Source organism: Lissotriton helveticus, chromosome 3_2 (assembly GCF_964261635.1).
Source record: "Lissotriton helveticus chromosome 3_2, aLisHel1.1, whole genome shotgun sequence".
NCBI lineage: Eukaryota > Metazoa > Chordata > Amphibia > Caudata > Salamandridae > Lissotriton > Lissotriton helveticus.
The window spans coordinates 242,703,981-242,731,359 of record NC_136062.1 but is presented as its reverse complement, the minus strand read 5'-3'; the positions used below and the strand labels follow the sequence as shown (position 1 = coordinate 242,731,359).

Here is a 27,379-nt window from a genome sequence, read left to right as displayed (position 1 = left end):
TCCAGAAGGCTTTATGGAGAAGCCAATACTTCGTCTGGGAGAGTGTAGGGCTTATTTTATGTCTCTTGGTGGATTCCCAGGTTTTGGACCAGTCAAAATCTGAAATTGGTAAAGAGGCGTGAGATTCCCAGAACTGGGTGAGATGTTTATTGAGATTAGAGTGTTGCGGTCGTAGTAGTTTATATAGCCTGGACACTTGGTGGCCAAGTCTATTGAGTGCAGAAAGAGATTTCGAGAGAGAGGGAGGCTTTGAGGCTAATTTTGCTCTGGAGATCGCTGCCTTAATACTCAAAAAGTTGTAAAACTCCAATGTGTCGAGGCCATCTTTGGATTGGAGTTCTTTATAGGAGAGGGGGTAAGAGGAGGGGGTTAGAGTCACCAAACAGTTGGTGTGGAAAGAAGATACCCTTTTTAATCCATACTTAATTGTGTAGCGGTTTTCCTTTGTAGAGTAATGTGTGATTATGCCACAAGGATTCCCAGTTAGAACGTCGTAGGCTTATTTCTAAGAGTTTATCAATTTTCAACATGACGGTTTTCGTATTTTGAAAGATGGATTTTGAGCAAGAGGCCGTGGTAGGATTAGCTGTTGGAGCGGTCGCTGGAGCAAGGTTTCTAAAGAGGGCTCTCTCTACGGCCAGCCACACAGGGGTGTAGTTAGCCGGAGGTGATAGCCAATAGGAACCTTGTTTGGCAAGGAAAGCCGTCTGGTACAATTTGAAGTCTGCTAAGTTGACCCCTCCCCTCCTAAAGATTTGTCTATGCAGAGTTTTTTCATACTGATCCTAGCCTTCTTCCCCTTCCATAGGAATTTAAAGAGTAGTGTGTCTAATTTGTGGTGAAAGTCCTGGGACAAGACAAGGGGTAGCATAGTAATAAGGTAAATTACTAGAGGGGAAATCATCATTTTGATGGTTTCAAACCTTCCCCACCAAGTTATGAAGCGGGGTGACCAGCTGTCCAGTTGTGATTTAATTTTTTTTAATGTGATGGATTTGTTGCGTTGTAGAGTCTCCATAAGGGTGCTTCCACATTCAATACCTAAGTATTTAATAAAGCCTGTCTGCCATGAGAGACCGGAGTTGCCCAGCATGTCTCTCGTGCCAAAGATGTTTAAGGGCCTAACCTCTGATTTGTCCCAGTTCAATTTGTATCCCGAATGCGTAGAGTATCTCTCTATGGTGGTCATGAGAGCCTCAATAGATGTGTCTGGGTTCTCTGTAATCACCAAAATGTCGTCCGCATATGCTGCCAGTTTCACCCGCTCGTCCCCGAAGTCCACTCCCGTAATGTTTTCGTTTTGCTTTATATCCGTAAGGAGGGGTTCAAGGGCTAGGAGAAACAGTGCTGGCGAGGGGGGGCAGCCCAGCCTGGTGCCTAGTTCTAATCGAAATGGGTCAGAGAGGGTGCCATTAATGGCAATCCGGGCAGATGGAGAAGAGTATAGGGCCAATACCATGTCAATGTAGGGCTTCCCCAGGTTGAAAGCTTGCATACATTGTTTTAAAAAGGACCAAGACACCCTATCGCACACTTTTTCCGCGTCCAGGGTGATGGCAACAGAGGGAGAGGGTGTTATTTTAGCTTTCTCTAGGATATGGCATAATAGTCTTGTGTTATCGTTGGACATTCAGTATTTCAGAAAGCCTACTTGAGAATTGCTGATCAGTTGTGGGAGGATAGCATTGAGTCTGTTGGCTAAGATTTTTGCATACAGTTTGCAATCCAGGTTTATGAGTGAGATAGGTAGATAGTTTTTGGTTAAGAGGGGGTCTTTACCCTCCTTCGGGATAACAAATATAGTGGCTTCACCCATTGACTCAGAGACACATCCTTTTACGGCAATCGAGTTAAATAGTTTTAGTAAGATGGGACTAAGAGCTTTATCAAATGCTTTATAAAAGCTCGCTGAAAAGCCATCTGGGACGGGGGCTTTATTGCATTTGAGGGACTTGATAGAGGAAGAAATTTCTATGTCAGTGAATGGGGACCCTAATGTAAAACTGTCAACTTCTGAGAGTTTGGGGAGGTTGAGATCATCAAGATATTTAGCACATGCCTCCGGCTCACACGTCAGTTTGTTTTTGTAGAGGTCCTCATAGAAGGCCTTGAAAGGAAGCTAAAATGTCTTGTTTTGGTGTGAGTATTATTAGTGGAGTCTTTAATCGCAGTTATGGTGAGCTGTTTCTGTCTATGTTTGAGATGAGACGCAAGTAGTTTTCCAGCTCTGTTCCCCTCGCATAATTTAAGCTCTTTAAATGTATTAATCCATACACCGGCGCGTCTACTCACAATTGCGTTATATTCGTACTTTTTTTTGATAAGTTGATCCAGATACGATTGGTTGTCTAAGTGAGCTGAGTGGGCGATTTCCAGAGCCTTGATATCTTTTTCAAGGGCAATAAGTTCCGTGTTTAATTGTTTGTTGGTCTGCGCTCTGATGCCAATAATGACGCCACTGATTGTAGCTTTAAGATCGTCCCAAACTACGGAGGTTTTCGTGTCTGGGGAGTCATTAATTGTGATATAGTCCCTAATAGCATCCTCCATTGCCTTTTTGTTCTCGGAGTTTGATAGTATTTCCTCATTGAAACGCCAGCGTTTTGGGGGTAGTATAGAATGAGAGCCTGCAAGTTTGGTTCTGATGCATGAATGGTCAGAAACTAGTTTGGATACTATGTCCGTTTCTTCTATGAGGTAAGTGAAGGGACTGGAAATTAGAATATAATCAACCCTGGAGTAAGAATTATGTGGGCCCGAATAAAATGTGTAATCCCTCCCATCAGGGTGTTGGAGGCGCCAAGAATCGCTTAGGTTAAATTTAGAGCACATGCGTTTGAGCGACTCGTGAGAGCGGGAAGGTTGGTATGTGCATTTGGACTGACGGTCTATTAGGGAGTCTAACGGGAGGTTGAAGTCGCCAGCTATTATCAAGAGCTCATCTTGCAGGATGTTTTCAATGGAGGCTGAGACAGATTCCCAAAAGTCAGGATCGTCCGAGTTAGGACCATATATGTTCACCACGTGAATGGGGTCCTCGTCTCATCATGTGGGTAATTAATAGCCTACCATCTGCGTCATGAGAATGTGAGACAATGGAGATGTTTGATTTTTTTTTTTTTGAGATCATGGTAATCACCCCTCTTTTCTTGTGGATGGCCGAGGAGCATAGAGTGTGCAAGACCCAGTTTGGATTTATGAAACAGTATCTTCCTCTGAGAGCTTAGTCTCTTGAAGTAGGATGACATCCCCTTTTGATTTTGCGAAATATTCAAAGACCTTTCTGTGCTTCACTGGATGGTTGAGGCCCTTGATGTTTAGAGAAACTGTTAAGATTTCCTGACAAGGGTTTAGGCTGGGCCATCTAAAGGGTGGTGATCGCTAAGAGAGTGGATAACATAGTGACAAGTATAGTCGGGTAGACGGTGATTTCGAATGTGCAGTACCATAAGGTAGCCGCAGCAAGGAGTGGAACTAATGAATTGTGGAACTTCTTTCATACATGGACACAAGCGATGTCTGTATTAGAGCCCGCACGCAGTGCATGACACGAGTGGTACTACAATGGAGGTACTGTCAGCAAAACATATACAACTGCAAATAAACATAAGGGAAACAGCCACAGTTACATTTACCCCCGTTCTCCCCCACAACCTTTACTCCCCCACCCCCTTCCCCCCTGAAAGATTCGAAGACAGGAGCTGCGACGGCAGTACTGTCTAAAGGCAACACAGAGAGATTAGATGGAACATTGACTCTACGGGAGAGTCCTGAGTTAAGAACTACATCTCAACTTAAGTGCAGTAACCATAGAAAAACATATGTGACTATAAGCACATGAGATATTTTACTTCTTAATACGTGCTTGGACAGGTTCTAACTCGGTGAATGGTGAGAGTGTAGTGGAGAAACATAACTACCAAAACACAGAGTCAAAAGCGCTCTGGCAAACTTCCCTAGGTGGGGACATATAGTGGCGTAAGGCCGGCTTGACAGTAGATAACTTTTTGTCAGCAAGAAATAGAATAGAGAGTCATCTGGCTAGAAGGGAGCCATGAGGCTGAAAAAGAAAGGTAGAACAGCAATACCAGTGGAGCATTTTGGTCAGGCAGTTCAAGAGATAAGAGTCGAGGATTTCAGTTTTCCTCTTGTTGGATGATCCGCTGGTCAGGTCCATGCTCTGAGAGGGAGAATCTTCTAAATTGCGTGCAAGGTCTCGAGGGCTTCAGAAAAGGTGTGGTCTGCCATTTTCGATGATTTTGAATTTCGATGGGCCTGCAAAGGAAAATTGGATGTCTTTCGCCCTCAGCTTATCTCTCAATTGAAGGAAACCTTTCCTCGTTTCAATGGTCTCTTTGGAGTAGTTTTGAGTGAATGTTATGCGTTGACCATCCCAGGTTACGTGATGGTTTTTCCTGGCGAACTGTAAGATGGCCTCAACGTGTTGGTAGCGGAGTGGCTACCAGATCAAGGGACGGGGGCCTTCCCTCCCCTGAGCATTGAACGTTGGTATTCTATGTGCTCTGTCAAGCTCCAGGCCATGTTGGAAGGTAATCCCTGTGATCATCTGTATCCAGGCCTCAAGAAAAGAGACGCAGGATCCTGCATCTTGCTCCGAATTCTCCAGAACGCCGAAGATACGTACATTCTCTCTCCTGTTACGATCTTCCAATTCAGCGTTTTGTTTCTTGAGATAATTAGTAGTGCTCTGAAGATGTTTTATGATTTTAGAGGATTGGGAGGTCCTGTCTTCCACGTCGCTTAGGCGTTGCTCCGCCTCGCAGATGCTCTTGTTCATAGTGCTCATATCCGGCCTGATTGCTGTGAGCTCCAGTTACATGGTATCCGTATTGGCTTTTGTCAATTTAACTAAGCCATGTACTTCCGCGAACTTTTTTAAGATCATGTCTATTGTACTGGTTAGGTCTGACCTGGCTTTGATTGGAGACTCTGATAGTGTCGGTTCTGGTCGCACTTCTTGTTGTTTGTTCTGCTTTCCCTGTCCGCCATTGTCAGGCAGAGTTGAGGTGCATGCGAGGAGGTGTTAATGTTTCAGGCTCTAATATGTAGGAGGTTGTTGGTGTTCTCATTATAACTTCCTTTGCTCCTTCGTGTTTCCTGTTCTCTCTTGTCGTCAGTATAAGATCCTTAAGATCACACTACGCTCCAAGCTTCCACGCAATAGATGTAAGCAGGAGTATAGGACCACAGTGCAGGAGAGGGTTTCAACACTAATGAGAGGAGTGGCAAGTTGCGGATGGATTGCCTGCGGGAATTTCCAGATCCAGGTGGTGACATCAACGGAGACTCTATTGGAGATCTCGAAAAAGGTCGCAACCCCCCAAACTTAGATGAAGGTGCAGCGAGAGACCGATTGGCAGGTTGGCAGCAAAGTATACAGGTTGACTTTTTGCAGGGAATGGAGACCTTATGGCTGCCGCAGCACTGGTAGGATGGAGTCTCTAAGTAGGTAGGATGGAGTTTTAAGGAAGTTGCGGCAAGTTGAGAGAGGCAGAGAGGGGCACCTGTGTCGGGCTGCAATGCCGATTACGTCCGTGGCTTCCTTCAGTGAATTATCTAGTGAGGCGAAGGACAGAGTAAGTATGGTGACGTCGCCACTTCAGGCGTGTAGCGTGTGACATGAAAAGCTGTGTGATCATTTGTGAGGCTGTGAGGCAACTAGCGGCGTATTTACTGTGCTTTCACATCGCCTATATGCCAGTGGGCGGTCAGGTGCAGCTCAGGAGCCGGCTAGTTGCATCGCGGGTCTGTCGGCGCCTCCATCTTGTGGTTGAAGCATGAGGCATTAGGATTCACTCAGTCGTGCGCTATTATCTATCCTTTCACATCGCATATACACCAGTGGTGGATCAGGGGCAGTACAAAGAGCCAGCTAGGTGTAACTTGTGGCGAGATCGCTTCCTCCAGAGGTACACTCCGTGAGGGGGTTAGAGGGAAGTAGCGCAGGTTTGCTGGCGCCACCATTTTGTGGCTGGTAACCTAAGGCATATTTGTTCGGTCAACCACTTGCTTGATTATTGTTTGCACAGTACTCCGCAACACTTGTGAGACAGGCGAGGGTGAGGGTATAAAAGCGGAGATTTTTGCGCTCTACCGTGTTGATCGCTCCTTCCAAAGCGCAGGTATCAATGCAGAGTGATATCTACCATTAGTGCGTGACCGCCGCCATTAACAGATCAGGCATCTCGGCGTCTAAGTTCGTAGGTCCGCAAGATTGGAAGATGTTCCACCCACAACAATTGTATCTCACGTCGCAAGGCACCCACCTCTTGTAGCGCCGAGACTTTGTTGGAAAACGACAGCAAACCGGGCATCCAGAAGGCTGTCGGTGCAGCGATTGAGGCAGTGACGTTACTGGCGGCCTGTCATCTTGAGGCTACATGTCCTAGGGCCGTGAGTCTCTGTGGTCGATGCTGAAAACCACGTCTCTTGAGGGTCTAGAGCAGGAAATGTAGCACCATTATGAGCCGCATGATAAGGTGAGCTGGAGCCTGGTATTTCTGTCTTGAAATGTCTCTATGTTTTTCTCCCGAACTCGCCCTTAATCGCTCCTCTATGAGCCGAGCGACGCGTTCAGGCAGCCATTGCCGCTGCCGCTGCCATCCAAGCCACGTCATTTCTATGTAAAGGCGACCCTTTTACAGCATTAACAGATGCAAAGCAATTATGGTACAGCCATATCTTGGTAACTTGGCTAGAGGCGCCAGAGCCAACAAATTAACAAGAAGTGCCAAGTCAAGGCTGTGACTCTGATCTTAGAGTCCATGCACGAGGTGAGCCCTGAAATTATTTATGTCCCTAATAAAACAAACTTCACATAAAAATATTATAATCTCTTGAATTAAAAAAAAACTATTGTTTTGATACTAATAGGGCACATTATATCACTACACTGAGAAATACTTATTAACAATGTTATTTTTGTATAGCTGGAAGTATGAACTCATATATTTGTAAGTGCTTTCATACGTGATAATTATGAAAAAAGAGTTTTAATGTAATAAATCATTTGCCTGATAACACAGTTTAAGCGGGAAATCCGAAATGCATCCCGGTTTTCTGGTTTAACTGCGTACAAATCCGCCAATAAATGGGTTTCTATTAGTCTTTCCTTCGGCATGGGGAGATTAAGGGATTTTCCCAGAATCACAGGATATTGAGTGATGCCGGAACTGAAACCCTGTTCCACAGTCAGTTGAGCAGCTCTGACCGTATTGCCACATCCATGGTAGAGGAAGGCAGGCAGGCAGAAGTCACGTAAAGCTCAGCTTGCTATGAGCTCGAGGTTCCAGCAGCACATCCAGCTGAGTCAGAGCCAGGCTTCATGCTCGAGCTTTCAGTTCCTCACCATCCTCTACACTTGTCTCTGAACTACAACAACTGTGATCAGATTTTGCACAAAATTTTAGATAGTCCTTGAGACAAGGCCTCTGATGTGGAAAATGATCCCCTAATGATATGGATTGACCAATCACACTGCTCTCTTGTTCCTTGCAGGTAAAGGCTGGAAAACTCAGGCCCTAGAGCACTTGAACACCACCAGTTCTGTCTTAAAGCCAGCTTACCCCTCCCAGGAAACCAACTGCACCATCTCCAATAGCTGGCGGCAATAAAGTGCAGCACTTTACCCCAACTTCCAGTCGACAAACTGTTGTAAAGTGTATCCTGAAATTGGCGGACTCATCACAACTTTACGGGTTGTTTTCGGTAGGTACACAAGCATTCTGGCTGGGTTTGGGCACTGAGGGCAGCAGTGGGTGCACTGGGACCTGGGTAGACTTGATGCATTCCTTGGATTTAAATATTTTTGTATTTACGTACCTCTTTTGTCCGAAATACACATGCACAAAATGTGCTATATATAATATATATGTATATGTGTGTGTATATTTAACCAGAGTTAATGAAACAGCAATATTAAATCGAAAGATTAAAATGAGTCCTAGAGCGCATAGGGGAAGCTCTTGGTAGAGCGTGGCGTCCCGGACATGGCTCCTCGTACATGCACGGCGAATACCATTTGAAGTACACCGTAACCCTCATCTTCTTTAGACAATGTTCTACCAAGAGCTTCTCATATGAGCTCTAGGACTCGTCTTAATCTTTCTTGACCCAGCGTTTGAGGAAATATGACATTCCTCCACGCTCTTGTCCTGAAGAAGCCCATGTTTGGGCGAAACGTATTCGCTGGTTCTAACATATGAAGCACACCTGAAAATTAAAAAAAAAAAGAACAGAAAACATCTATTTGTATATGCTTTTTATTGATGTGTTTTTGTGTACCATACTGCCTGTATCCATATATTGCCTCTCACACAACTAATTAACATAGTTTTCTTTATGGTCTTTAAGCAGCAGACCATTTGAGGTGGGCAATACTTCTTACAACTAAGTGACTAGTTCTGGTGGTGCAGTCATCTATGACCTAGCTGCTCCTTCTACCTGTTTAAATTAGGTAAGATGATGATAACCATTGTGTAACCCACTGAACAAATCAGTTGTCGCAAAATATTGACCTTTGGTTATCCCAGACAGTAACTCTCTCATATTCGGTAATGGGTGGCGAGCCAACCAAATGTTTTTGTTTAAATCCCTCAAGTCCACACATCCTGATCTTTCCATTCGGCTTGCGGAGTATAACTATTGGACTCAACCAATGTGGTACAATTATATGACCTTTACATAGTCTTTTTCAAGCTCTTTTCTCAAAGGAGCTCACTAAGTCAGATTATTTTATGAGTACACTTTTTTTAAACACCCAAGTTTCTTACCAAATAATTTCGGCAACATACGTGCCCATGTGTTCACCGCAATGTTCCCTGTAAGCATAACATGTTCTACTCCATTGGGATCTAACATTGTCCCAAGTGAACGTTGATTCTTTCATCCATGCAAAAGCCTCCCTTTTCAACCACGTACACTGTCTACTTTAGTTTGGAAGTAACCAATAATAGGTAATTTGCCACTACAATACTCTTCTGGTTCAATGTGGGTTTTACTCAAATTTACACATCCTAATTTCTCCCACATTTCTTTGTTAATCAGTGCACAAGAGGAGCATGAATGGGCCCACATCCACATATTCATACCACCTATATTCACTTGACATTTTGGTGGGTGATATTAATCATTAGCTCCCATAGACTTCCCATCCACTGTGTTTACCACATCTTATATCATCAAAACTTCTACATCGTCTTCAGAAAACGGATACATTTTCATTACTTTTCCTACTGTTGCTGTCATGGTGTATTACATTGACAGAAGTTGTTCTATATCCACCTACTCCTCCATTTCTACATATCCATGTACTATGCCCTACCCTCTGACATTTATAACATTTCACTCTTACAGCCGGGCAGTTATTAGATGAGGCAATGTGTTTCAAACTTCTACATCTATAACACGATTACCTATTACTCTCATTATAATCCTGTTTCTTTCCTTCCTCTTTAGACCTTACATCCTGATTATTTTATTTTGCATACACTCTCTTGAGATTTCGACTGTTCAGCATACTTGGAGGTATTTTCTACCCGTTTAGCCTCCATTATAGCTTTATTAAGCAATGGCTTTTTCACCCCATGCAATTAATGTTGCATTTTTGTGTTTGTAAGATTGATTAATTGATCCCTTATTATTTAATACTGCTTTTCTTTAAATATGCATGCAGTGGCAAAATTACGTAACTCTGCCACATACTGACCCACAGACTCATTCACAACCTATGCACGAGAAATACATATGTGCCTTTACTCAACTACACTTACCTTGCAACACTTTTCTGCCCTCAACTCCGAGAGTATGTTTTAGCATAGTCACTTTCCTGTTTGCCGTGAATACCTTACCACCTATTGCCTCTAAATGCGTTTAAACGCTTCACGCCAATCTTCAATGGCATGACAGGGTCATTTGGCTTTGCTAAAAATGTAGGTGGTGGAAAAACCGGTTGCAACATGGTATACTGCGCAAGACCACTCAAATGTTTGCTGATTTAACGATTACCCGCTAATAGACCTGACTTTCCAGTCATGCATGACTCATCCACTATATACTTCACCCCAAGGTTTCACAACAAAGCACTAAGTTCCAATTCAATGGTAATACGTAACAATAAAACAAATAACTAACATAATGAAAGTAGTCACCGTCGTCTACAGTGTTATTTGTAAAAACAACCAACTAAAATAATCAATTCACAAAAATAAAGTAGACACCGTTGTCTCTTTAAATTGGGATTTGCATATAACTGTGCTGCAAAGAAACTGCATAATATTCCAATGTAGGTAAAAGTTTTATATGACTTCGCATCGCAAACCGTAATGTCCACCAGTTGTAAACTTCCTGGAAAGGTGCACCCTAGAATGACGATTCTCAAATTATCATTCAGAGAGAATCTTGATTTCATTAAAGACAACGGAGGCTGAAATTATGCAATAACTTTTATTGCTGCTCAAGATATGCAGCCCTTTAAAGTGTAACAGTTACATCATAAATAAAACATTCCACACAGCATAGACAAGTGCCATAGCAACCAAATAACATCCTCTTTGAGCTGCGAAAAAAAGACTGTAGCTTCAACTTCTTCCATCTTGTTAAAGGATTATAAAGAAGCAGAATCTGAAAAGAAAGACTAAATGGTAGTACTTTATCCCGGAAGGTACAAAGTATTAAATGCAAAGACATTAATAAAGACATATTAAATAAATATCCACCAGGGAGTGGTGGGAGGGATAATTTCAGCCTCCGTTGTCTTTAATGAAATCAAGATTCTCTCTCTATGATAATTGGAGAATCGTCATTTCATTACAAGACCGGAGGCTACATTATGAAAGTTCAAAGCTTTTCAATGCAACATTGCTTACGTGTTTGACAGGTTTAAGATAACATTTAACAAAAGTTGATGCATTTGACCAATCTGCTGCTTTTAGGATATCAGAAAGGGATCCCCCACCCCAAAATACTTTACTAGCCATAGCGCCACGAGAGGAGTGTGCGCCAAACTTGGACAAATCTATCCCAGCTTCAAACATAGCAGTTCTTACCCACCTAGAAATTGTTGCAGAAGAGACCGCCTTATAAGGTTTAACAAAAAAAATTAACAATTGCTTCTCATTGCAAGGTCTAAAAATACTCATTTTCTGTTCGTATACTTTCATACAACTAACACATAGTTTTGGAGAATCCAAAAAATAAGGGTAAAAAATGTTCTCAGACATGGTCTTGGTTCTTTTCCAAATTTCGAACAATACTCCATCAGGGGAGTAAAATCTGTTCCATATTTCTAAAGCTTTAACATCGGATACTCTCCTAAAAGAAATCAGACAAAGTAAGGTAGCTAGTTTAATGGATAACTGTTTCCTAGTAAGGAAACTATTGTCTGACCAAGATGAAAACAGATAAAAAATAAGGTTTACGTTCCACAATGAGCTATATTTGGGTTTAGGAGGACGTTTAAGTCTTATACCCTTCATTACTCTACGAATCAAGGGATCGGTACCAATAGAAAAATCGTTTAACAAGGAATGTCCTGCAGAAATTGCTGATCTATAGCAATTAACTGTTCTATAACATAGGCCTGAATTAAAAAGGTCTGCTAAGAAATTAGCTGTATCTACTACAGGTGCCTACACGGGATCCAAATCCCGTTCCAAGCACCAACTACACCATCTTTTCCAAGCACGGTATATCTTCTCCTTGTTCCGGGAGCCCGTGACTCATCCAAAAGGCTTTTAGCCTCTCCTGAAAGTCCTGAGTATCTTGAAGAACCCCTGAAATCTTCAAGGCAAGAAGGTTCATGTTTCCTTCTAAAACAAGAGGGTGTATGTCTCCTTTTGGACCCTGAAGGAGATCCAAGCTCCCTGGAATAAGACGAGGAACTTCCATCGCCAATTACATCACACCTGGGAACCAAATTTGGGAAATCCAAAAAGGAGTAATTAGGACAATGCGGCAGCGTTCTGAACGGACTTTCAGAAGAACTCTCTGGATTAGAGAGAAGGGAGGGAAGGCATAACAATTGAGAGAGTTCCAAGGTTGGAGAAGAGCATCCACAGCAATTGCGAATGGATCTGGTCTCCAACTGAAATATTGATCTATCTGGAAGGTCAGTCTGCTGGCAAAGAGATCTACTTTGAATGGACCCCGTAAGTCCTGAATTCTCTTGAAAATCAGGGGGTTCAATTTCCAGTCGCTCGCGTCTCTCAGGAACCTTGAATTCCAATCTGCCCTTGTATTTAGATGGCCCAGAAGGAATTCCACTCTCAGCGTTATTTTCTGGCTCCAGCAGAAGTACCACATTTTCTTGGCTAGATCTGCCAGTAAAATAGACCTCGCTCCTCCCAAACGGTTGATGTAGGAGACGGCTGTAAAATTGTCTAATTTGATCAGGTAAACTACACTGTTTTTCAAAATTGACTTGAAGCTCATAAGAGTGTTCAGGCTCGCCATCATCTCTAAACAATTTATATGTAAATGTAAATGTAGTATACTTGTAAAGCGCACAGCTGCCCCAGCAACGGGGCGTCCCGGCGCTGTATAACTCTGGGGAACCCGTCCTGGCTTTCCCTGTGGGATGGTCCCTTGCTGGGAGTCCCCAAAGTGGAGCCAGGCATCCCCGGAATTGGTGGGGCCGTTGTGGAGATTAGGCAAGCTAATGCCCAGAGTTGCCGAGTGGAACCCCTGATTAGAGTAAGCACCGAAGCGAGAATTATCGAGTCCGCTGACCAAGGTCCACGACCCTGCCGCGTCGGGAATTGAACCCTGGTCCCAGGCTGACTTCTGCTCTCAGGCCTGCCGCCTCTAACCAGTGAGCCACACTACTCCACATGTACTCCATATGTAAAGTTAGTTCCTCCTGGGACCATTTTCCACCTGTTTCCAACTTCCCTAATCTGGCACCCCAGCCTAAATTGCTCGCATCGGATTCCAAAATGTGGTCCGGGGTAGTCCCGAATATGGCTTTCCCGTTCCAACTGTCTAGGTTGTTCTGCCACCAAAGTAGGTCGGCTCGAGCTTCCAGAGACCGGGGAATGTGGTCTGAATACCAGGCCTGTGGATTTCAATCTCTGAAGGGCTCTGTAGTGAAGCGGTCCTGGAGAAATCGCTTGGATGGATGATGACAAGAGACCCACTACTCTTGCTAGTTCCCTTAAACTCACTAAATCTTTCGACAAAACATAGGAGTCCTCCTTCTTTATTTGGCCAATTTCTTTAAAGGAAGTTGTAGTAGGGCTAAAGACGTATTTATTTGAAACCCTAGGAACTCTAGATTCTGTGAAGGAGTCATGACTGATTTTTCTACATTGATGATGACACCTAAACTCTCTAGGAGTTCCACAGTCCACCTCATGTGGAGAAGGAGTTTCTCCTGACTCTGGGACATCAATAAGATATCGTCCAGATAGATAATCAAACTGACTCCTCTTCTCCTTAGAGATGCCACAACCGGTCTCAGTATCTTGGTGAAACACCAAGGAGCCGAGGAAAGGCCAAAGAGAAGACATCGAAATTGGTAGGTCACACCTTTCCATACAAACCTTGGATATTTCTGAGATTCCATATCCATAGGGATAGAAAAGTATGCGTCTTTGAGATCTAGCTTTATGAGCCCATCCTTCTCTTGGAGAATATCTCTCAGCAGATGGATACCTTCCATCTTGAAGTGTCTGTACACAAGGAAAGAGTTCAGAAGCTTTAGATTTATTACGGGACGCCAACCGTTGTCTTTTTTCTTCACAAGAAAAATTGTGCTCACAAAGCCGGGGCCAGCAATGGATACAATGAAAATTGCCCCTTTGTCTAGCATTTGACGAACCTCTTCGTCGACTAGAGCTGATTGATCTTGGTCTAGAATCAGTTCTCTGGGAGGTGAGGTCTGGTGAGGGGTAGAAACAAAATCTATCTTGAAACCTTTCACAGTTTCTAGAACCCATGCATCGTTTGTTATCGATAACCAGTTTTGGCTGAAAGTAGCAAGCCTTCCACCTACCTTTGGGAGGAAAGAACCAAAAGGAGGGGTTGTTACCTTGATTTCCTTGACCTTGGACATTTCCACGGTTGTTTCCACCTCCACGATTGCGGTAGTTGCGTCCTCTACGAGGGAAGGAGTTGTTCCCTCTGAAGTATCTTCCACGTTGGTTCTGTTGATAGAAGGACATGTTGTACCCTCGGCTGACAGACGGTCCTGCTCTGTCAGCCCTTCCAAAAATTTGTCTACCTCCAAACATCCTTTTCATGTTACTCTGAGCTTTGCTAAAAGCAGAGAAGGTGGACACGTATTTCCCAAAAACTTTGATAAAAAATTCTCCAAAGAGGAGTCCATTAGGGTCTCCCTCAATATCTTTATTGGCTAGGTCCCCCAATTTGGGGTTCATCAGAATGCCTCTACGTCTTTCGGATGTGAGGCTAGCATTGGCATTTCCGAGGAGGCATAGGGCACGTTGACTCCAACCTCTCAAGAGTTCGGTATCAACCGGAGTACCATTAATAGAGGATTCCCCTGCAAGGTATAGAATTCTGGCCAGAGGGCCTAACGTGTCCAGCAGTTTATCTTGACACTGCTTAAGACAGCGTTCAAGACCTTTACGAGGGTCTCTTCCAGTTTTAAAGAGGAAGGTTAATAACTCTGGGTCTAGCATAGGGGTCAAGCCTGCTTTGTTGTCAAGGAAGGGTCTCGGGCATTCCGACTTCATTAGGTTCCGTGAGTCCCTCTCAAGCGGCTTTCTGATCCAAAGTTTAATACATTTAGCTACGTGGTCAAGGGGCCACCAGTCGGAACCTCTAGGGTGGGTAAGTTTTGAGGGGTTAAACATCTCCACCCCATAGGGGTCTTTAATTGAGCAGGAGGTGGAGGGTTGGTTCAAATCTTTACCCAGTAAATCATCAAGTTTTTCTGATGGATCAAAAATGTACTCATCAGCATCAACGTCATCAATAGGGGACAAATAATCGTCCTCATCATAATGAATGACGTCTCTTGTGCCGCGAGGGACACAATGTCTAGTTGTGCTGTGAAGGACACCTGTAGTCTTTGCGCCATTGAGGACACTCTATCTTTTGTGCCGCTTGGGACACCTTGTTCATTTGTAGTGCATGGGCTACCGATATTCTCAAGATGTTTGGTCTTTTTAAGACCTTGCCACCTTTTTTGGGAAGAGGGTCTTCCTCGTCTGAAGAAACTGAGTCCTCCTGAGGAGTATCTCTTTTTCTTTTCAATAATGCCGCCTCAACTGCCTCCTTTAGGGAGGACTATAGTTGTTTTTCAAAAAGATTAATTAGGGAGTTCTCTGTGAGAGGGGCTTCACAGGTTTCATTAGTTTTCTCAGTCATCTTTAAAATAATTCCAAATAGAAAGGTAAAAAATATATATATTATAATAATGAGTTTAATCAAAAGATAGGCAGGCTTTTAGTTACATTTTTTAAAAATAGAAAGGTAAAAATATATATGAGTTATAGTAACAAATTTATTTAAAAGATAGTCAGGCTTTCAATTGAAGGTTTATGCCAAATATCTAATTTCTAGTGTCCCAAAGAGAAAAACAAGTCACCAAAAAGACGAGTGTAGAAGGAGCCACAGTGTGTTAGCTCTGCACTGTGCTTTGGCAAGGAAACGCACAGCGCGACCTGGAAGAAGCGTCGGAATTACTCGCGCTCTCGAGCTCCCAAGACTAATTTCAGACAGAGGTCTCGAGGTAAGCGTCGAGTCCGCATGCAAAGAATGCCCAAAAAAGTAACGTTTTCTACAGAGGGCATATAAGAGACCAATCACCGTTTGGCATATAAGCGACAAATCTCCGAGAGAAAAAAGGGGGGCTTGGCCAGTAAAATGATCGCGTTTTTTGTAAAAGAAAAAGGGAGACACTGAAAAACTCGATCAGTAAAAACAAGGAGCAACCTCCGCGATGGTAAATGCGGACAGATTATTAAGAAAAGGGAAGGAAGTAAGGAAAATAAGAACCCAACCATAAATTGGAAGGGCGGAAATAAATAAAATAAACTTACCTGAAAAGGTAAAATTCGCACACCATACAATTGCTTGTATGATTTTTTCAGATTTACCTTATTTAGGTAAGTAACATTATATTTAGTCATTACAATTGCTTGTAATGACTAAATATAATGTTACTTACCTAAATAAGGTAAATCTGAAAAGAAAAATTTTGTTAGAACAAGCATTATTATATAAAATGCCCCAAAATAGGGAGAAAGGAAGAAGTTATACTTAACTCTCTGTGACCACCGTTTCTTTTATTTTTAAATTGATGGGATCTGCCACAGCAAACACCAGGGCTGCTGGATGCCATCTAGACAGCAATCCGCTACCACTAAGTTGATTTACGAGCGCACAAACAGACTTGTGCTTTCGTCTTCAGAACGGGGCAGTTAATGAGACTGCGCTGACTAGTTTTCAGTGCCGTATAACATTTAAGCCTCACACAACCTGGCCTTGCACAGCTGCTGGAACACAGATACTGAAGTAAAACAAATCACTGACCTGATAGCGTTTCACCACCAAGGATAAACTTAAGGTTAGACAAAGAAACTGGTATAGGACATCTCTCCACCTGAACCGTAAATATTTCTGAAAGTCTTTTGCCATAGGTATTGTAAAATATGCTTCCTTTAAATCCAGTTTCACCAACCAGTCTCTTTCTCTCGGAAGATGGATCCCCTTCATCTTGAAATGCCTGCATACTAGGAATTTGTTCAACTCCCTCAAATTTATTACAGGATGCCAAACATTGTCCATCTTTTTTACAAGAAAAACTGTGCTCCCCATACTGCTTAATGTTTTTAAATCTCCTACTTGAATCAATGCCCCTTTCTCTAACATTTGGGTAACTTCTACGTCTATCAGTTCTTTCTTTTCCAAATCCAAGAGTAGCTCCCTTGTTTGTTTTGAGCAGATGTACTCCAAAACTCTATCCTGAAACCACCTACAGTTACCAGCGACCACCTGTCTCTTGTTATCTTTTCCCAATTGTGAGTGAAAATTCTGTCTCCCCCCAGCTCTTAAGTGGGTAGAACCAACTGTGGTGTCGGAGCTCACCTTGGGATCCCAAACCTTGAGGTCTTGATCTTCCACCACAAATCATTGAACTTCTTTCTCTATGAGGATAGAAATCTGCGTTGGAACAGTGCTTTCTACCATAGTTCCCATAGTTTCAGGGCTCCAGAGAGTAGTATAGGGACCTATAGTAACCTCAGTTGACAGCCAGTCCCCTCCTGTCATCCCTTCAAAAAACACTTGTGCCGAAGACACGCCTCATGTTATTCTGTGCCTTGGTAAAGGTGTTGAATGTGGAGAACTACTTCCCCAGAGATTTAACAAAGCTGTCCCCGAAGGGAAGCTCATTTGGGTCCCCAAATGGGCTTCCCCATTTGGGGACAGTGGGTTTGTCTATTGGACAAACCCACAGATTTGGAGTTCATTCTCATGAGGACCACCAATCTTCTTTCCATTATTAAGCCTGCATTTACATTCCCTGATATGCAAATAGCGCGCTGGGCTCATCCTCTCAGGAGCTCCACCTCGACCCTTGAATTATTGCATCTGGCTACTTAGGCCAAATCTATGATGCGCGAGAAGAGTCCCAGCATGTCTCTTGTTGAGATTCGGTGTTGAGCAGGTCTAATCTCCAGTGGTGGCCTCTGGCACTCTACCATCAATAAATTGCAGGTGTCCTTGTCCAATGGTTTTCTGACCTATAATTACATTTTTTTGCAACATGATCCTTGGTCTTTCGTTCTGCACTCAGTGGATGCTTGATCAGGTCCTTTACACTCTTTGATGTTGATGCCTGATCCAAGTCTTCTTCCAGGCAATCGAAGAGGTCTGCTCTCTCTTTAGGATCAAAAACATATTAATCAAAATGTAAATCCTCAGACTCAAAGTATTCTCAATAGAGGAACTTTGACCATCTCTCAACTCCATTGTACCATACAAGTCACATTTTAGGTCGAGACTACAGTGCGCATGCGCTGTCCGTAAGACCTGCTGTAATCAATAATACCATGCTTTTCCCGCCTGCTACTTACCATAGGTTTGCTTTTGTCTGCTGCCTCCTAACTTGTTTGTTTTGCAGACACGTCACTTTCCTTCAAGGTTGAGGAGCAACAGGTCAAGTACAAGTTCCTTATGCTTGCATTCATTATCTTTCCTTTGGGAGAACTGTTTCTTTTTTTAAATATTGCTTTCTGCCAGTCGCAGAGTTCAATTGGCACCGCCACCCCATCTGCTTTTTAATTGTTATTTTCCGCCCCTCAGTCTCTGCTGTGTTTATGTACCATTCCCTCGCCGGAGCTGCATAGAAGAGCCTCACATTTTTCCCTTTGCTGATCGTTAAAAAAAAAATCTTTTCTGTCCGTACACTAATGAAGAGAGCAGCACGCTACACAACCAAATATATAGAAGTCGTCCAGTCTACGTTTTAGGTATTTATTAATTTTTTTTCAGTTTTATACAGCACTGCACTTCATGTTGTGGATGCTCCAGCCATCACTCTCTGCCTTGTTTATGTACCCTTTTCCTCGCCACAGCTGCACAGAAAAGCGTTGCAATTTCCCTTTTTTTCTGTTTTTTAATTATTGCTGTCTGTCCGTTGCGGACTTTACACTGAAAGCCTGTACTTCTTTTTTTTAAGTAGGGAACAAGAAACTCTTGATTAAGCCAAAGGCATGAAGTCAATAACCTGTGAGCAGACTGCAATAAATGTTATGTACCCATCCCCTCGTTGAAGTTGCACAGAAGACCACAGCATTGCACTTTCCCCTTTCGTGTTAGTCTTCCGAGCATTTTGTTATATGAGATGGCGCTGCTGGTCAGCTCGTTTGCCACATATACACTACGGAACAAAGCAGCACGCTACACATTCAAACATATAGAAATCATCTGGCCTACTTCTTAAGGAGGCATTTATTAATTTATTTTCAGTTTTATATAGCACTGCACTTTGTGTTGTGGATACTCCGCCCATCACTCTCTACTTTGTTTATGTACCTGTCCCCTCGCCGGAATAGCACACAGAAGCCTCCTACTTTCTCCTATAATTCTGCATGTTAACTGCGAAAGAATAGGTTTCCGGTAGGTTTGTTTTGAGGTACTACAGACAGTGGGGATGGGCTGAGCCCGATTGGTGACAGGGTATATCAGTATCTGTTTACTCAGGCATCTGAATTAGTGGGCCATTTAGACGCTCTCACTGTAAGCATAGATGATAAGCTGCAGACAGGGTGGAGGACTGGTAATGTACAAAGCTGTTTCTTGTAACCAAGCCGTGATTGTGGTTTCTCGACAGCTGACAGGCACACATTCATTGAGGCTCAATACTGGAACACTGGGGGAAATCACAGGGTTCACACTAGCAAGAATAGGTAAGAGCAGGTAAGCTCTGGCTCCAACAGATTCCTGTACCACCTAGAGGAGAGTGAAGAAGGCCACACCCATCCTTGACTTGAAACAAGGTACAGTGCAGCACTTTTTTCTTTACAAACCAGTATGCAAACTAATTCTTTGTTTATTTTTTCTTTTTACTTCTATACTTGTTCTTTATGGAGAACCTTTCTCTCTCAACAACATATTTTAAAAACATACATACATGACTAGGAAGACAACTGGCTTGAGTGAGCTCATGCGAAATAGAGATTTGGGTAAACTGGAAGGGGTAAGGGTCGATCTGCTGAGGCTGATTCAGCCTTTCAATTTCCGAGGTCAATAGAATGTGCATATTTCTGTAATCCAGCCCTGTGCAAAGTCCTACAGCATAAGAACTAATGTGAATTGAAAGAATTTGGTGTTGCTGTACTGCTGTGAAAGAGCCTTGTGTAAGCCTGCAGCATGTGATTAGCATCGGGCTCCGCAGCACTTTAATATTTCTCTTTGTAAACAATTTAGAGCCATGTGATACCCCCGCTGTTTCTCTGTGCATTCATGTTGTACAGTTCAGTACTAGGCTGACAGAGTTATTTGAAAATGTATTGTTTTGTTAGAATTTGCCTATTACGTCTCTGACAGTACATTTTTAAGCCCTTGTTTGGGCCCTGATCAAAAATTCAAAGAGAACATTACTCTAGATCCCCTTTTTTAATGGCATATTAAGCTTCCTTGGTGTACCATATTACTGTCCATGGTCTTCAATTTTTGCATTACTATTGTTCCCCTATGTCTATGCATGGACTTTGTGAATGCATGTTCTGTTTTAGTCTCCATCTCTTGGCAAAAATATAGTCTCACAATCATCTTCAAATATTTTCTCCTCCATGCTGTAATCCACACTCTGACACATAGGCGGTGATTACGATGTCAGGCGGACGTAAGAAACCTCAGGTTTGCGGTCCCAACCGCCTAATCATAATGCAGCCGTACACTATTCGGTCACATACTGCCATTCCTCTATGGGAGCTCTTGTTACAGACGTAAACCGGCCATGACACAAGCTCCCATATAGGAATCTGAGTCTGTGTTCATCCCTGCCCCGTGTGGCAGGCACCTCTGCATGCCTACCACATGCTGCAGGGGTGAACAGGCCCCCAACTGGAAGCCCCTGCTCGGGGCACCCATACTCTTTCTCAGACAGGCCTTCCATGTCGGAAACCCCGACATGGAAAGCCTGCCCGAAACAGAGTATCGTAATTCGAAGGGCAGTAAGGCTGCCCCAAGGGATTACGGGCCGGCCTCCAACTGGCTGACGTCCTCCTTGAGCCTGTCAGAATCCAGCGGCAATGACCGGACAGTTTAATTTCGGACCGCCAGCATTGTAATATTGCGGCTGAAAATTAAACCGAGATGCGGCCCGGAAAGGCTCCAACCAACAGACTGAACCTTTCCGGGCCGCATCGTAATCCGATGGGTCATTTTGAGGTACTGCTAACAGTGGGCATGGGCTGAGCCTGATTGATGAAAGAGTATATCAGGGTCTGTTTACTTTGGCCTCTGAATTTGTAGGCCTGTGTATTTCTATGTCGGAAAAAAAAGGAATATCCCTTGGATTACTAAATATCTCCATGACAATCATTCATTCACACTTCATTCAGAGTTCCCTAATGATCCCATGCAACAGTGCAATGGTTATCAATACAAAACACCCTTCAATCATGAAAGGACCTGAAATTGCTGTAATCACAAAGTGTAAATTTATTTATATCATGTATCAATTAAAAACATTAAAAATGATCCAAATGCTGCAGTAACACATAAAAATATACACAATATATAAAAACAAAGGGGAAGAGACTGAAGACCCGTAGTGTAACATTTAACACATCAGAATGTTAATTCATAGGAATCTTCACATTGAAGTCAGAATCACAAAGATCAGTACTGACAAATCGTTCCGTGAATTTAACTTGGAAGTATTGCGTTGGCGCGTTTCAGTGAAATTGCTCTATGTGCGTCACCTTTATCAACACTAGTGTTGTATAATGTCTCTTTCTCAAACCAATATTTTGATTAAAATTGATCTAAACAAAAAAAAGGGAGATATATATATATATATATATATATATATATATATATATATATATATAAAACCAATATTACACATTGATTACTAAGCAATCTTCACAATGTCCTCCATTATGTTGCATTGCATTACATTAAAATATCTTAAAACTGTAACTTTCATTACATTTCATTGCAATATATTACATCTATAAAGAAGTATAACTAAACCCCCCAGCATCACAAAAGACATTTTGGGAACTTAAATGCATAAAGCCAGATTTACATAAAGCCAGATTCATAACTCATTGTGCACTTTATTCATAAATCCCCTAAATTTTAAAACAGTGTAGCCCCCTACTATTACATTTTTATGTACACTCTAGTGGTTGTCTTCATAACCATTGTCCAACCATTCTTCCAAGACATACATATTAACCCTAACCAAATTCTCCACCCTCTGTTTAAACAAACGCTCACATACCGTGAAACTTGAGTAGTACCAAATATAGGTCACTACGTGGACGGTTTCTTGCAACCCAACGACCATCTATGAAGCAATAACCGGTTTGCATTAAATCTAGTTCTCAATATAATTGAACCCCCAATTATATTGAGAACTGGATTTAATGCAAACCTGTTATTGTTTCATAGATGGTCGTTGGGTTGCAAGAAACCGTCCACGTTATACAAGGAGAGGACATACAGGGAGCCTTTAATGAAAGAAAATATGTGGGAGGAGAAGAGAAGCACCGTTGTGATGGAAACAAAAAAAAGGAGAGAACTGGATCTTGTGATGAAAGGAGGAGCAGATGGAGAACAGAGGAGACCGCAAGACTGTTGAGAAAAGACAAGCAGGAAAGCTGGACATCAACCAAGGAGCCTGCAATGAAAGGAGTGGCAGAAGGGGGTAGAAAAAGAGGGGCCAGTGATGAAAAGTGAGGAGGAGCGACAGGGGTCGGCGACAAAGGGGGGGGGGGGGTGGGGCAGGGGAAATAGAGGAGGTGAGAACCAGGAAGAATATGATAAAAGTGGGGACTGAAGGGAGAGGACGAGGCTTTTCTTCAGTGCGTCGGGTTGTTCGTGGAGAGTATACGAATTCAATTCGATCACATTTCATTGGACATCTCCTACGAGTCAGTATCTGGGAAACTGCTCGCCGCTCTCGCGATATGATGTCATGTTTTATCGTATGTTACATGTGATGTGGTGTTTTCTTATGCGGCTCCGTTATATGTTATATTCTACTGCATTACCTTAGTTTGCATGACACAATACTTTGTGGTGTGCTTTGTGTAGTCTTATGCTGGGTTTCGATCTGTTGTATGAGCTATACATTGCGCTTTATTGACTATTGTGGTGCGATGTATTTACTGTTGGGCCTGACCGTCATGTCACTCGTCTGGACGTCTACGAATACACTGTTGCAGAGTTTGTGAGCGAATAGGCCTAGCAACATTTATCTACTACATTTGTATGCAATTATAGACCCCATCTTCTGTTTAGAATGGTGGGAAGAGACATTTTAATGCCCCCAGTACTGGAGGTGATTGTCAATGCTCCTTATTTGAGTGGGCTTGGAGTGTCAGAGTTTGTGTGTGTGTGGCTCTTTGTGTGTGTGTGTGTGTGTGTGTGTGGCTGTGTGTGTGTGTGGCTGTCTGTGTGTGTGGCTGTCTGTGTGTGTGGCTGTCTGTGTGTGTGGCTCTGTGTGTGTGGCTCTGTGTGTGTGGCTCTGTGTGTGTGGCTCGCTGTCTGTGTGTGTGGCTCTCTGTGTGTGCGTGTAGCTCTGTGTGTGCGTGTAGCTCTGTGTGTGTGCGTGTGGCTCTGTGCGTGTGGCTCTGTGTGTGTTTGTGTGGCTCTGTGTGTATGTGTGGCTCTGTGTGTGAGTGTGCGGGGCTCTGTGCGTGGGGCTCTGTGTGTGTGTGTGTGTGTGGGGCTCTGTGTATGTGTGTGTGGGGCTCTATGTGTGTGTGCGAGACATGTTTTTTTTCCTCAAAGGATTTTCTCGGTAGGGTTCACTGCTTTTCGCTGTAGGGTTCAAAGCAATTTCTTGCCAGGTTCTCAAAAGCTATTTCTAAAACGAGACTCCCCGACAACCACCGCCACACTTACTGGCTTCGAATCTGGTCTGCCATCGCTGCTCCTGATCGCTTCTTTTTCTCCCGGAGACGCTGCAAGATACGCTCCCCAGATCCCTGTGCACGCATCCCTGTCTTTTTCTGTCCATGGTCTCGCAGCGCTGGGATGCCTCAGGGTAGCCATGCGCTATACAAGAGCGTACTCATTCGTTCATTCATTCATTCACGCACGCCACTACCCCTCTCCCCAGGCCCCTTGCGATTGATCGGGCTGCAGTGCACAGCATCAGCAGCCTGAAGACGAGCAGTCCAGGATGTTGCAGACTCTGGCTGGGGTGAATCTGGCTGGCCACTCGGTGCAAGGGGGGATGTCCCTGCCTCCTCCTCACGGCAGGCACGACTGGACCGACCAGGGCGATGGCCGGAAACAGGACATCGGAGACCTCCTTCACCAGATCATGACCATCACAGACCAGAGCCTGGACGAGGCGCAAGCAAAGTTGGTGCCCACTTCTCAGCCATTTCTGTCTTCCCTACCCCTCTTCAACCCCCTATACTCCAGCAGAAGGCATCTATGGCCCTCTGCAGAACTGCCGCTTGCCTTTAACGATTATCACCTATTCGCATCGGCTATTACTCTGTAAATTGCATTGTCTCATTCCAGCCTCACTCATAATTCCCCTCATAAGGTGTACATACCTCCTAGCTCTGTACTCTATACAAGTACACTCTCTATTAATTAACTAGTCACTCTCAATTTACTATTAATAACTGCTAATACTCTCTACTACTCTCTAATGCTTACCTATTGCCATTGTAAATGACAATACCATATATTTATTGGTTTAAAAAAAAACAATAAATGAAAACAATAACGTTTACAATGCCAATAGGTCTTAACAAAGACGAGACCATTGCATTGTAAATGCTTGTTTGACAAAGGAGACACTCCCGAAGCAAACTGCTTCTCCTGGCATGCTGATACCGAGCTCCGCGGCCTGAAAAAAATGGCCTCCGAACAGCCAGGCATTAGCACGCTGTTACAGTAATTCCGCTCAGTGGCCTTATCAGTTGAACTGGACCCCGCAGCATGAGTTAACGAGTCGCCTGCTTCACAAAAAGGTCTCAGCCCTCTGTTATGAAAAGAAAGTGGAGGTTATACACAACTCGCTAATTAAACTTGTGTCTGTGTGTGTGTGCATTTGCACTAAAAATCAAGATTTTTTCTGATGAATTGGATGCACAAAGAGCATGTTTTTTAACGTTGCCATACATATAGTGTCTTTTGCACATTAAATTACATTTACTTACGAATGTCCTTCATGCATTTTAAAATAGTATTTTTTACTTGCATTTGATGTGTATATATAATGTTTTATAACAAGGCACTTTATATACGCATGCATCTGGACATCACATGATATAAAACATATAGACGCATTTGCATTTGAGCGTGAATACCAACATTTGTGTACTGATTTCTCTTTTAAAAATGAGATTTATTGGTCAACATGTATTTTGTATAGTTGTATGAATCCGTTTGGAGTCAAAACATATTTTAGCATGGATTCACGTTGTTAAGAAATACTAGAAAGAAGAATTCTACTTACTTACAGTATTTCTTACATGTCCATGACGTTAATTGACGTACCTGGTTGGCGCCAAATGTGTGTTTTTAAATTGTACATTTATGCTTCCCGTTTGAGTAAACAAGGACACAGCCCAGTGTCCGAAATGCGTCTGAGGCAAGCACCGTTCCACCACAGCAAAAGAAATAAAAATTGAAATCTGGCAACAGCTAATTTTGTGTCCGTGATCTTGATGGTGCGAGGAGGCACTAGGGAAAGTGGAGTGTATGTGTGTGTGTGTGTATGTATGTATGTATGTATGTATATATATATATATATATATATATATATATATATATATATATATATATATATATATATATATATATACTTAGCTAAAATACAGAAATAAAGACCATTCCTCAAATTGGAAGGGCTAAAAGAAAAACTACGCTAAAGTTCATAAAGCATTAAAAACCAATACAATAATACTCGGCTCTAGTAACCATTCCATACATATCCAGTAATGCAATATTGTAGTTTGAGTAAGCCCTCATGATACTTATCTATAAGGAGCCGTGAATAAAAGAGGAGGATGACTATGTGCAATGGACATATATTGTTTGTACATTCTAAAATGTATTTAGTGCTTTATGATGTATTTGTTATGTACTTTAAAGTAATGCTTGTTTGGGCACCAATAAAGGGTTATTGCATAATGGTAGCTTGTGGTCTTGTAATAACATTTAGGACAACCTACTGAGCAAATTTGTATTAAGTGTGTGCTACCAGGGGATGGTGGGTGGTTTGTTTGTTGATGGGGTTATTCTGTTTAAAAAATAACATAGTACATAAAACAGTTATGAGAACATTACCACACATCATCCTCAAGAAGTATACTTGTCTGCTTGGGTGTAATTGTTGAATATATAATGCCTAAACTTCTATGTATGACTTGTGCGCATGTTCATCAATAAAAACAATTGGAAAAATGGTTAAGCATTTTGCTGTCAAGAATAATTACAGATTGCGAGAGTTGAGTATAGTAAATCTATTCATACCTTTGTGTACTTAACTCCATAATATAGTGGTATTCAATATTTATTTTAATGGTTTTTGAAATGCTGGCTCGTAGCGCTGGAGCTTTGCTCATCAGGCGGGCTTCGCATGAGATGTCAGTGAGTGGATTGCAACTGAAAGCTCCATGTGTTATTAGGAAAACGTGCTGTATAAGCTGACAAGGCGAAATACCTTAACTAGGGACTTGTCTCCTACAAGTCTAGCAGTTGGAGTAGGCCTTAACGAAGCTAGGTAATTTTCAGGTTTCCCTTAAAGGACATCCGCGCTAGTTGACAATTTAGGCTTGGGCTTAGTGAATTCAACAGGTCCATGCTGAGTTTGTCCTCTGCCATTTCTGGATAAAGCAGTGTTGAGTGATCAGTTTTGCGTTGTCTGATCTTAGGGCTCAACACAGTGGGTACAGTGAAGTTAGGCTTAGAAGGTATTTGGGGCCCATTCTCCCTCTTGCGATTTAAAGATCATGTTTAGGAGTTTTAATGTCATCTTCTGTGCCACTACGACTCAGTGGAAATATTTTAGGGCTGGTTTGATGTGCTCAGATTTCTTCTTTCTAAGGTAGCTTCTGGCTGCTGGATTTTGTATCCTCTAAAGCGTTGTAGGTTCTTTTAATCAGCTTCCTTGTAGGCTATGTTTGCAATAGTTGAGGTGAAATAAGATCACTAGCATGGCTAGTTCAATCCAGTGTCTGCATTGGAGAAGAGGGGACATTTTTTCTAGACATTGTGAGGTGTTGGTTAGTACTTTTTAGGGCTCGCCTGGCGTTCCAGCGCGAAGCGCTGCCGCCAGCGAGCCTTATTGTCGTTGTCTTCCCCTCCCCAAGTGGCACAGACCGGTGCACGAGCAGACACCGGTCTGTGAACGCGAGAGCCGCAGGGAACCCCAACGTGCACGCTCACGGCGTCACGCTCCTGCCCTCCCGCGTCTCTTCCAAGGCGCGCTCCAGGCCGACTTGTTTGGGTTAAGCGCGGGCGCGAAGCGGGCCGTCAGACGCCGCACGTCCCTCATCGTGGTCATGGAGAGGAAGGGCGGGGCTCCACTGCAGGCTCCAGAGCGACGTCAGTTACGTTGTGTTTCACCCTTGTTAGTCGTGCAGTGCTTTTATATGATGGTTCTTCTTGTTTTTGTTAGGCATGGGAAGATTAAGTGATTTGCCCAGAATCACAGGACGTTGAGCGTGGGTGCCGAGACTGG

At 43.0% G+C, this 27,379-nt stretch overlaps 1 protein-coding gene across 1 annotated transcript in view; it reads left to right on the top strand.

Moving 5' to 3' along the window:
• The window catches only part of SCAMP5 (secretory carrier membrane protein 5), a 134,774-nt gene that overhangs the window by 3,031 nt on the left and 104,364 nt on the right, over positions 1-27,379 (top strand). Inside the window, exon 2 of the mRNA XM_078685118.1 lies at positions 7,519-7,728. The gene's annotated coding sequence lies outside the window, so the exon portion shown is untranslated. The remainder of the gene's footprint in view (positions 1-7,518; positions 7,729-27,379) is intronic.